The 11,300-nt window shown below is 39.6% G+C and overlaps 1 pseudogene; it reads left to right on the forward strand.

The window, feature by feature from the left end:
- Positions 1 to 688: 688 nt before the first annotated feature.
- On the forward strand, positions 689 to 1,752 carry LOC133766585 (ribosome biogenesis protein NSA2 homolog; annotated as a pseudogene).
- Positions 1,753 to 11,300: the final 9,548 nt, after the last annotated feature.

The raw sequence follows: 11,300 nt of genomic DNA on the forward strand, positions 1-11,300 counted from the left end.
GAGTTCAGAGGTCTTTCTGAGGAAAGTACTAATTTATCTACTTTCTCAGATCCTTAGGAAGTCAAAATAACAAAGATACAAATGTTTAAATGGTACACAATTAGGTGCTGCTTTTCATTCTGTAAGTTAGCACATACATAAATAAAATAGATGCAGGCTTTCTAAGTAAAACATAAGCAAACTGAATCAAAAATGTATTAAAACGATAAAATGACTGTCAATGGCAGAACGTTCTTCATAACAGGAACAGTTTTTTTTTTTAAATAACCATTGCTATGGATTCAGAAGGCAATGCTTATTCATAAAAAGAAAAACCCTTAGCAAACTAGGAAAAATAAGTAAATTCATTAACCTAATAAGTTGAGATATTTTTAAAATTCCATCAGCAAATATAGGATAAACTTTCAAAGTATTTCCATTAATGTCAGGAGACCACAACTATCAAATGCTGTCCCAAGAGTCCTAATTAATGTAAGAAATAAGCAATATAAACATTGGAGAATGTATCAGTTAGACTAAACGTTTTTTAATCTGTTGTGGTTTAGAAATTTGAAAAGTTAACCATGTTGTCCCATTCTGAAAGGAAGAGACAAAATTGTCATTATTTGCAGATGATCTGATAATCTTATCAAGCTCTAAAACAAGGAATGGAAAATTATTTTTTAAAAGATTTTATTTATGGGTCTCGTGGGTTTCTGAGCCCTGAAAGTTGGGAGCTTCTTCGCACCCAGGAGGCTGCACGTGGCGGTTCTAAGGCCGTCACCATGCCACAAAATGAATATATTGAATTACACCATAAATGCTATGGGTACTGTTTGGATTACCATGAGAAAAAGAGAAAAAAGGAAAGTCGGGAGGCTCATGAACGTTCAAAGAAAGCAAAAAAGATGATTGGCCTGAAGGCCAAGCTCTACCATAAGCAGTGCCATGCTGAGAAAATACAGATGAAAAAGACTATCAAGATGCATGAGAAGAGAAACACCAAACAAAAGAATGATGAAAAGACTCCCAAGGGAGCAGTGCCTGCCTATATCTGCTAGGCAGAGAAGGACAGTCCCGAGCTAAAGTACTTTCCAACATGATTAAACAAAAACGAAAAGAGAAGGCGGGAAAATGGGAAGTCCCTCTGCCTAAAGTCCGTGCCCAGGGAGAAGCAGAAGTATTAAAATTTATTCGGACAGGGAAAAGAAAAAAGAAGGCGTGGAAGAGGATGGTTACCAAAGTCTGCTTTGTTGGAGATGGCTTGACAAGAAAACCACCTAAATATGAAAGATTCATTAGACCAATGGGCTTACGTTTGAAGAAGACCCCTGTAACACATCCAGAACTGAAAGCCACCTTCTGTCTGCCAATACTTGGTGTAAAAAAGAATCCATCATCCCCATTATACACAACTTTGGGTGTAATCACTAAAGGTACTGTCATTGAGGTGAATGTGAGTGAGCTAGGCCTTGTGACGCAAGGAGGCAAGGTTATTTGGGGGAAATATGCCCAGGTTACCAACAATCCTGAAAATGATGGATGCATAAATGCAGTCTTACTTGTTTGATAACAGTAACTTCTAATCATTATTGAAGACTACACACTAAGTGGGAAAACTGTCTTTACTATGATTTTTCTGAATACTGCCAAACAGCCTTCATGTCTGCAGTCAGCAAGAGAATTATTTTAAGGTGTAAAAAACATTAAAAAGATGCACTTTTACTGACTGTTCTTTATTAGATTCTGCTTAAGGTTTACAAGTTAATAAAATGTGAACAATTAAAGCAAAAAAAAAAGATTTTATTTATCTGAGACATAGTTACAGGCAGAGAGAGGGAGAGACAGAGAGAAAGGACTTCCATCTGCTGGTTCACTCCCCAGATGACCATATGGCTGGAGCTGAGCCAATCTCAAGCCAAGAGTCAGGAGCCTCCCCTGGGTCTCCCATGCTGGTGCAGGGGCCCAAAGACTTGGGCCATCTTCCACTGCTTTCCCAGGCCATAGCAGAGAGCTGGATCAGAAAAGGAGCAGCTGAGATTTGAATTGGCACCTATATTTGATTCCAGTGTGCAGGAGGAGGCTTAGCCCACTATGCCACAGCGCCAGCCCCAGGAAATCTATTTAATGAATGAGATAATTCAGCAGAATTTTTTCAGCAGGATAAAAGGTCAAGATGAATCCATATTTCTTTATACCACATCAATCCCAAGAGCATCATAAATTGTAAAATATCAAGAAATTAATTTTTTCAAAGTAGAGTTTCAAAGTAGAGAAATTATAAAGCTTCTTGAAGGACTGTTAAAATTTTAATTTACTCTCAATGTACCGAGAGAGAGAGAGAGAGAGAGCAAGCTTTCATCTGCAGGTTCACTCCCCAAATGCCTATAGTTGTCAGGGTTGGACCAGGCCAAAGCCAGGAGCCTGGAACCAATTTGCCAGGCACCCAAGTATTTGAACCATCAGCCACTGCCTCCCAGAATGCACATTAAAAGGAATATGGTTGAGAAGCAGAGCTGGGCTCAAACTAGGCACTCTGATGGGGGCTGTGGGCATTCCAGGCAGCACCTTAACTACTACACCAAACACTTGCCCCAGGAAGGATGTATGAAGAAAACTTGAATAAACAAAGATATGTTCAAGGATGAAAGAACATGCTATAGTAAAAGTAATTATTATAAAAATACCTCCTTAAATTAATCTATAAATTCAATAAATCCCTTAAAACTTACAAAATGGTTTCTTAGCAAACTATATTTGTAGAATTCTATTTCTTAAATAAGCCAACAAAAGACTAAGAGCTCGTGAGGAAATATTCTAACACTAAATTCAGAATGACTAAGACATTTATTATATTTAGTAACAAAGTTTTGTGGGTTTTTTTTCTCCTTTGAATCTCTCAAACTTAAGCACAATTGTTTTAGAAAAGTACTTATAAAGTCCTTCTCAGACAATGTAAACATGAAGATCAATGCTCAACATGTCTTAAATTTTCTTTAATAGAAGTCCCCGGTTAGAATAATCAGATAGTTGGGACTGGCATTCTGGCATTGTGGTGTAGTGGGTAAGCCACTGCATGAGATGTTGGTATCCCATATGAGTGCTGGTTCATGTCCTGGCTGCTCCACTTGCAATCCAACTCCCTGTAATGGCCTGGGAAAAGCAGCAGAATACGGCCCTAGTATTTGAACCAGTGCCACCTGGCTTCAGCCTGTCCCAGCCCCCTGCCATTGCAGTCATTTGGAGACTGAACCAGGGGCTGGAAGATCTCTGTCTCTCCCTTTCTTTCTGTAGCTCTGACTTTCAAATAAATAAGTGAATAAGTCTTTTTAAAAAAGAATAATCCGACCATTTTCTGAATGAGATTGGAGAGGCAAGGAAAGGAGAATAGAGAGTCCAAAAACCAAGTTTATAGTGGGAAATTCCTTGAGTTCTTGCAGAAAGATTTGATTCCAGAGTTGGGGGCGGAAAAGACAGAGAAAGGTTATCTGGACAAACTCCTTCCCGCACCCTCCCAGACTCCTCTGTTGCAGCATGGACACGATGCCTTGGTGAGTAGAAAGAAGAAATCACAAATGGAGCCCCTACAGGTGCCTGCTCCCTTGAGGCTTAGACAAGACATCATTAGTAAGGTATTTCTACATTCTTTTTCTGCAAGAGACCAAAAAATGTGAAAAGCTCTGGCAAGTCATAATAATAATGGTAGAAGAGGGAAAGGCTAAATTCCACCCCTCCTGAAATTTAATTTGTGCTACCTTAGTGCATGCTAAGATCAAACTCTGAGCAGCGATCATAAATTACTCTATGTAACTTGAATTCTACATTGTCATAGGATTACAGAGTCTCTTGGAATCCAAGAGATGTCCAGGACTCTTGTATTTTTCTGGTAGCTCTAGCATATTCTTAAAAATTGATGAAATACTTGCCAGTGCCGCAGCTTACTAGGCTAATCCTCTACCTGAGGTGCCAGCACCCCGGGTTCTAGTCCTGGTCGGGGCACCGTATTCTAGTGCCAGCTGCTCCTCTTCCAGTCCAGCTCTCTGCTGTGGCCCGGGAGTGCAATGGAGGATGGCCCAAGTGCTTGGGCCCTGTACCCGCATGGGAGACCAGGAGGAAGCACTTGGCTCCTGGCTTCGGATTGGCACAGTGCACCGGCCACAGCGCACCGGCCATAGTGGTCATTTGGAGGGTGAACCAACAGAAAAAAGACCTTTCTCTCTGTCTCTCTCTCTCTCACTAACTCTGTCAAAAAAAAAATTGATGAAATACCAAATAGATGTATATTTATTGTATTACATATTGTTTGCAGTTAATAATGATGCTTTTAATGTAAATTATAATAAAATGAAAGTATGCTAGATATCATGAAAAATATGAATTGATAGTGCAGCATGGCACTATGCTCCAATGATTGGGCAAGAGTGCAAATTTCTGTAATGAGCATGTTTGCCTTTTAGTCCCATCAGTATCCATACAGTTGCATGTTAACACCTTGGTAGAAGAGTGAAACTCTACAATGAAGTCCCTTCATGAAGAGGAGGTCAGAGTCCAGTGGCCTTCTTTGCCATCTCTCCCCTCTCACCTGGTTTGATTTTCTGCTCATGGGGCCCTCCAATCAGACTATAGACCATGAGAGGAGTAGCTATGTCTTTTAAGAGGTGTGGCAATGGGGCTGGTGCTGTGGCATATCGGGTAAAGCCACCATCTACATATAGTCCCATATAGTCAACAATTCGAGTCCCTGCTGCTACACTTCCAATCCCACTCTCTGCTATGGCCTGGGAAAGCAGTGGAGAATGGCCCAAGAGCTTGGGTCCCTACACCGACATGGGAGACCCGGAAGAAGTTCCTGGCTCCTGGCTTCGGATTGGCCCAGCTCAGGCCTTTATGGTCATCTAGGGCTGAATTCTCAACTATCTTCTTTACCCAGTTCAAGGTTTGTTCTCATATTTCACTTCTCTATAGACTTCTTCTAAGTCCCCGAAGTCATCATGTTGACATTTACTTTGGGCATCTGTTGAAACAAGTGCCACTTTGGGGGACTATGCTGAAAGAAAGTAATAGCTTCCCCAAACCATTTTACCCCTGAAAACACACAACCTGCATAAAAATAAACTTCCAAGGTTAAGTCTGCGGAAAGCAGCCAACATGCAAAGAGTGAAGGAATTAGGAGTTCCAGACAAATGAAGATAAAATCCCTAGCCAAATAATTTATAACCATGGGATGAGGATCACAGGGCGCCAGGATAAAGCTTGACACTCAGCAAGGTTACCTTATAACCCACAGCTCAATTTCCTTCACATACACATTTCTTCTTAATTTATCCATAGCAGAAAATGCATCACAAGCCCAACATAGGCTCACCATACAGAGATAAAAGGTATGATTTAAAGTATACCCAAACTGAAATTCAGCACCTACAGGGACTGTCATGAGTAGATGGTTAGACAATCTGGCTGAGGGATCTTCATGGGCATTTTTCATTTGGCAATATTTGTTTCATCTGGAAATGCAGCATGATATATTATCACTAAAAGAGAACAGAACAGAAAGGCCTAGGGGCATTCCATTCCCAAGAGATAATTTATATAAGTTACAGCAAAGAGAAAGAGAATGAAAGCATAAGATGTTCTTCAGTCTGCCTGTTGCAGTTATGAGAATTCTTGTGTGTTTGCTACTTTGTTATTAGAAATAGAGAACACTCTCCTTCCACTGCCCTAAATGAGGAAAGACAGTTGGGACTTTGTGTCCTCACTGTGTTAGGAGGCCAGTCACATCAAGCAAAAGAAGAGGAACCAGTTTTGCTGACAATATTTGGCTTTTATGAACCTCTTTTTTTATCAGTTCCTTCTAACCTGGGGAGGTGGGAGAAGGGAGAAAACTAGTAGAGAGAGAAGTAGAACTCCCTCAAAGGACCTGGAAGATGTGGTTTATAGTTTAACATGTATGTATTATTCAGCTTCATGTTACTACAGCTGAAATTCCTCAGAGGAGCTCCTGGAAGCAGAAAAACGTTAATTTCCGCTTACAGTTTTGGAGGTTCGCAGTCTGAGTTTGGGCAGATATCTGAGGAAGGTGGTAGACTGCAGAACATTTTCAGAGGGAGAATGACATGCTGAGCAAGGAAGCAGAGAAAGGGAGCATGGTCAATGCCCATATCTGTAAAATCTTCACTTATGAATCATCATGATGTGATCACAGGGACTCCATCCCAACAACCTAATCCAATCAAACGACTCTCTAAGACCCCACCTTCAGACACCATAAATGGATTAAATTCCGGGGAACCCATTAACATAAGACTTTGGAGATCACACCCTTAATGCATGGGCCTTTGGGAATTCCAAACTATTATCCAAGTCATGACCTAATCTAAAAATAGAGTTTTATAAAACCAACCAAATTTCAAAAGTAAATAATTTGCATTCATCTAGATGCTTGTAAGAAGGTAATCTCCCTTGATTTTTGCCTGAAAAGTCCCTGAAAAACTAGCAGCTCAAAATAGAAGGCTATGTTTGTAGGGAAATTTGTTGCACAGTCACTAAAGGATTAGTTTCTAGTCAGTTTATTGGAAAATCCTCCCAGAAGGTGGGAGCTTCCACCATATGTCATTCTGGGTTATTTTCATCTGCCATCAACCCCAGTATGAGAGGATGGAGTGTTTCTACTCATTTATCTATTTATTTCTGATTTATAAGCAAAACCAAAATATAACAGCAAGCCCCATGAAGGAAAAGGCTTAGATTTTTTTCTAAGATGATGATTTATTTTAGTACAAAACTGTTGCAAAGAGCTTTATTTAAAAATTCATGGTATGAATTGATTTGTAATGAAGTTATACATTTGTCATCAAGCCATCAATGGCCATAAAGCCATTAAGACCATGTATTATTTTCAAATCATTGAATTCCAAAAATTCTTGTGGAAACTCTTTTCCCTTTTTCTTCCTCCAAAGTGACTGTGTAAAGAAGGGAAATGAATGTAATAAGATGTCAATACAGTTGATAAAAATTAAAGAGATTACAAATGTACAAATGGAAGGTACTGCAGAAATAAGAAATCAGTTATTAGAAATAAAAATCTGGCAGAAATAAGAAATTAGATCAGTGGTTCTTAACTCTGGTTGCACAATAAAATCCCTTATTGTTATTCTTGTCCTTTTTTCCAACCCAGCTTTTTTTTTTTTAAAGATTTATTTGTTTATTTGAAAGGCAGAGTTGCACAGAGAGAAGGAGAAGGAGAGAGAGAGAGAGAGATAGGTCTTCCATCTGATGGTTCACACCCCGATTGGCCACAACAGCCGGAGCTGCGCCATTCTGGAACCAGGAGCCAGGATCTTTTTCCAGGTCTCCCATGTTGGTGCAGGAGCCCAAGGACTTGGGCCATCTTCTGCTGTTTTCCCGGGCCATAGCAGAGAGCTGGAATGGAAGTGGAGTGGCCAGGACTCGAACTGATGCCCATGGGATGCTGGCACTGCAGGCAGTGGCTTTACTCGCCACGCCACCGCGCTGGCCCCTCAACTCAGCTTTCTTGAGAATCATCTTTGATTATTTCTTCTAGTTGAAATCTTCACCTCTACCTCTGCCATTCTACCACAACTGCCAAATTCAACCATGGGAATACCTGTTCTTAGTGATTTAGTTCTCTATTTGTTGGGATCAGCTTCTGTCTCATCTGTTTGTCTTGTCATGAGAACATCTACAGAGTTTTTCATTCTAATTTCAGTATATGTGCTGCTTAAGTGAGCACACTCTACAGATTTTTTTTAATATTTTGTTTTACAAATTCTAAATACTACAATATTTATTGTTTCTAATAACGAATGTAATTCATACAATCTACATTTATTATGCTCACCTTCTTTTAAAGATTTATATGTGTATTATAAGAGAATTTAAATATTGAAACTTGATAAATATAAAAAGACATAATGATGAGTCCACAAAAGAGGAAATGTATTTATCACACATGTAATGCAAAATTAGTTTTATCTTCTTGTGCATTAAAGTAGCAAAGACTCTTAAATGTGGAATGCCTAATGGAACACAATGGGCATTCTCAAGATGTTTGGATAAGGCTGTAGATTATTACTATATTTTGAAATACATGTGACGCTATATATAGAAGCCTGGAATATATTTATTTCCAAAACCCAGCATTAAAAAATAGTTAACCATCTCAATGTAGCTCTATCTTTCCTTTGCAGAATTCTTTTTCTTTGCTATAATGGTTCTGATTTGGGTCAGCCTACTTAGGATTCCAAGAAAAATTTTTTTTTTCCTGTTTTCCCTATTAAATCAACATGAGAGTGTGCATATCTTTTTGATATGCCTTTTTTTTTTTTTTGAGCCTTTGTCAAAGAACAGTCGCCATTTTCATAGGCTTCAAAATGAGGATCTTGGTGGGTGTTTGGCATAGCAGTTAGGTGACTGCTTTGGAGACCAGCCTCCCATATTGAACTAGGATCAAGTCGTGGCTTGCTTCAGATTCCTGTTTTCTGCTAATATGCACCCTGGAGGCAACAGGTGATTGTGCAAAGTTGGTTCCTGCCACCCAGATTGGAGACCAGAATTGATTTCCAGAGTTTGGCCTGGTCCAGCCCTAGCTGTTGCAAGCATTTGGGGAGTGAACCAAAGGATGGAAGTGCGCTCTCTCTCTCTCTCTCTCTCTCTCTCTGTCTTCCAAAGAAATAAAATACATAAAACATTTTAAAATGAGGATCATAATGATTCCTACTTCACAGTGTATGTTAATTAAGTAAATTTCTATGTGTAAGGCTAAAATTGTCCAACTAGTTAGAAGATATTTGTAGTTTACTCTGTAAGTGAAACCCGAGTTCTTGATTATCTGTGAAGCTGATGTGATGCAGTCAATAGGTTATATTTCTAATCTGTTTCCCAAATTTCCTCATGTATTTGTGAAAAGTAACCACTGACAAGTCAGATTCCTCGTATGCTATGCTGCCGGGAATGTGGCGGAGATCTTCTGGGGAAAGGCAAGCTGTAAAAGGCCATGTGTGGATTTAAGGGGAGAACTTTCCCCATTTCTGCCCATCTTTGCTAGGGAATGATACCATGTGGAAAGGTAGGTGGCTGGAGCAGCTGGTTACCTTTTTGTTTGGGGACTGGTGTTGTCAAGTTCATGCTAATGAGGAACTTCTGAGCTGTGGACTTAACTGTCTTCACAAACCATCCAAGATGTTTGGCTTAATTTGACTAATTTTTGCTTCCTAGTGTTCTAGGTTGAGACATATTTGACACATCACAAGGACTTATAGAGACACACTGTTCCTTTATATATACCAGGTCAACATCTTTTTTAAAAAAAGATTTATTTATTTGAAAAACAGAGTTACAGCGAGAGAGACAGAGAGACAGAGAGAGAGAGAGAGAGAGAGAAATCTTCCATCTTCCAACTCACTCCCCAAAAGGCTACAACAACCAAGGCAAGGCTCCAACAAAGCCAGGACCTTCATCTAAGTCTCTCATGTGTGTGGCAGGAGCTCAAGCACTTGGACCATTTTCCACTGCTTTCCCTGGTGCATTAGTAGGCAGCTGGATTGGAAGTGGAGCTGCTGAGACTCAAATCGGCACCCATATGAGATGCTGGCATTTCAGGTAGCAGCTTAACCTGCTGTGCCACAAGGCCAGCCCTAAGTTAGCACCTTTATCTTGACATAGGATTGTTATTTTTCAAAAGAAAATTCAATTGGCAATTAGAAGAAAAAAAGCCAATGAAATAAAAAATATATGGAATTAACTGGTTTACAGCATTTCTTTTAAGATTTTCCCCTTTCCTTTATTTTTAAATTTTAAAATAATTTTGACACATAAAATTGTACATATTTATAGGGTGCCATGTGATGTTGTGATACATGTATTCATTGTTTAATGTCCTAAACATATCTATATCCTCAAATATTTAGCATAGCTATGCGGTGAAAAATTCAAGATCTCTTCTTATTTTTTTAGAGAAATATCCAATATCCTTTTTTTTTTTTTTTTTTGACAGGCAGAGTGGATAGTGAGAGAGAGACAGAGAAAAAGGTCTTCCTTTTGCTGTTGGTTCACCCTTCAGTGGCCGCTGTGGCCGGCGTATCGTGCTGATCTGAAGCCAGGAGCCAGGTGCTTCTCCTGGTCTCCCATGGGGTGCAGGGCCCAAGCACTTGGGCCATCCTCCACTGCACTCCCTGGCCACAGCAGAGAGCTGGCCTGGAAGAGGGGCAACCAGGACAGAATCCGGCGCCCCGACCAGGACTAGAACCCGGTGTGCCAGCGCCACTAGGTGGAGGATTAGCCTGTTAAGCCACGGCGCCGGCCACCAATATCCTCTTTATTTCTACTTTTATTCCTCCTTCCTTGAATTTATTTAATTTTTTCCTTTTTAAAATCTGATAAACTTGCTGAGTAAAGTGCTAGCCAGTGGGTGTCAAGGATAAATAAGAAGCACCCCCTTTCCCATTTTGCTGCAATTGAATCAAATAGTGGCTTAGCTGCTACAGCTCACAGACAACAAAACCCTGGATCCACTTCCTAGCTTTGGTACTAGAAATTCCAAGTCTCATTTCAGCTCATGTTAGCCTAAGTCTCTCTGTCAGGCTCCCAGTATCTGATATTCCACTTAGCTTCATTTTTCTGTGACATTTTGTAGCTACTAGGCAATGTACCAGCATTACTAGTAACTGCCACCAGGTGGTGTCTAATGCTGGATCGCATTAGTTTGCACAAGTTATTTATTTGAAATAAATATATAATGGAATACATTTTGCTTTCACTACAAAAATATATGTTTTACATAAAGTGTCTAACTATTTTATAATTTTCCAAATGCATTCACATTTCTTTTGATGTTTCCAATAGCTCTTTGAAGTCAGTATGGTAATGTTTTTATTTGCTGCATTTTACAGTTGACAGGGTAGGTTATGTGGCCAAGGTCACAGAAGTACTAAGCAATAGAATAGAGACATAAGGCCTGGTCCTCCAATTTTAAAGCCAAGCTTCTGGCTTAACACTGTGCTGTACTGACACGAATAGAAAAGAAACACCCAGGTTAAAGTTCTGTAAATGTTGAACTAAAGCCTCGGTACCATAAATCTTTTCTGAATTGTTCTTCCTTGTTGCCTTTAAGTAATTGTTAAGTTCTGTGTTTGATGTCCATATTTTCTATGTGTTGTATAGCTGAGATGCACATAGCATTCCTATCAACTGCAGTTTTAGATGGAGTGCCAATTGCCATGGTAACCTTCAGTTTCTCTCTGAATGTAATATTCTTTTCTTTTTTATTTTCCAATAAGAGACTGCCCCCTTACTTTATTTTCTTT

The sequence above is a fragment of the Lepus europaeus genome, chromosome 1 (assembly GCF_033115175.1).
Source record: "Lepus europaeus isolate LE1 chromosome 1, mLepTim1.pri, whole genome shotgun sequence".
In the NCBI taxonomy this organism is placed as follows: Eukaryota; Metazoa; Chordata; class Mammalia; order Lagomorpha; family Leporidae; genus Lepus; species Lepus europaeus.